The sequence below is a fragment of the Limulus polyphemus genome, unplaced genomic scaffold, assembly GCF_000517525.1.
Source record: "Limulus polyphemus unplaced genomic scaffold, Limulus_polyphemus-2.1.2 Scaffold1576, whole genome shotgun sequence".
NCBI classification, from domain to species: domain Eukaryota; kingdom Metazoa; phylum Arthropoda; class Merostomata; order Xiphosura; family Limulidae; genus Limulus; species Limulus polyphemus.
This window is the reverse complement of record NW_013667186.1, coordinates 102,744-103,638: the sequence shown is the minus strand read 5'-3', so window position 1 is coordinate 103,638 and position 895 is coordinate 102,744.

Here is an 895-nt window from a genome sequence, read left to right as displayed (position 1 = left end):
TATTGAATATTCCTGTAGCACGTAGAAAACTAGTGTAATCTAAATGTTAAAGACTGAGTGAGCTAAAGTTAGTTAATCAGTTCAATTCTAGTTAGTGAATTAGACAGTGCAAGTTATTTCATGTGTTCATCAGTGATCCAGTTAGAAGGTTAGTCAGTTATCACGTATTTGCTTATCGATCAGTAAGTGTATTAATTTTGCAAGTTAATTAAGAGTACAGTAATTTTTTATTGCTTTGAGACAATATGGGGAAATGGCGTTGCTACTAAACGACTTGTGTCAAAAGTTTGACGATGGATTAACGTAAGAGGAAAAAATAATTATAGGGGACGTAAATCTAACAGCTTTTTCGTACTATAATACTTCTGAATGTTATGTTCAATAATGTAGTCAACTGACGTATTTATATGAATGTGATATGTTTTATTGATTAATGTCAAATAAGATCAGGCAAGGAGCAACTTAGGCTTAATAGTTGACTTCCTAACATTTGTGGGAATATGAAGTATAAAATTTAAAAAGACTAATTTTTGTCTCTCTCTTCGGTTCTGTTCAAGGGGACATCTTTTATTTTCTAATAAATTACAAACAAAGTACTTGGCCGTATTTTCTTTATAGTAGGTCTGAAAATATAATTTTACTATTCATTCACTAAAATCATTTAACAACTTCAGATGTAAAAGGCTGGAAACGAATATATTTTGTTCTAAAATAACATCGAAGAAATGAATGTCATGCGATATAGTTTACTGTAGACAAGGTTTGTCTAGATAGAAGGATAAAGCATTTCAATATTGTCTTCAACTGTCTTGCTGCAAGACAGAAAGATAAAGTATGTCAATGTTATCTGCAAGTATCTAGCTGCTGGATTGAAGGATAAAGTATGTCAATGTTG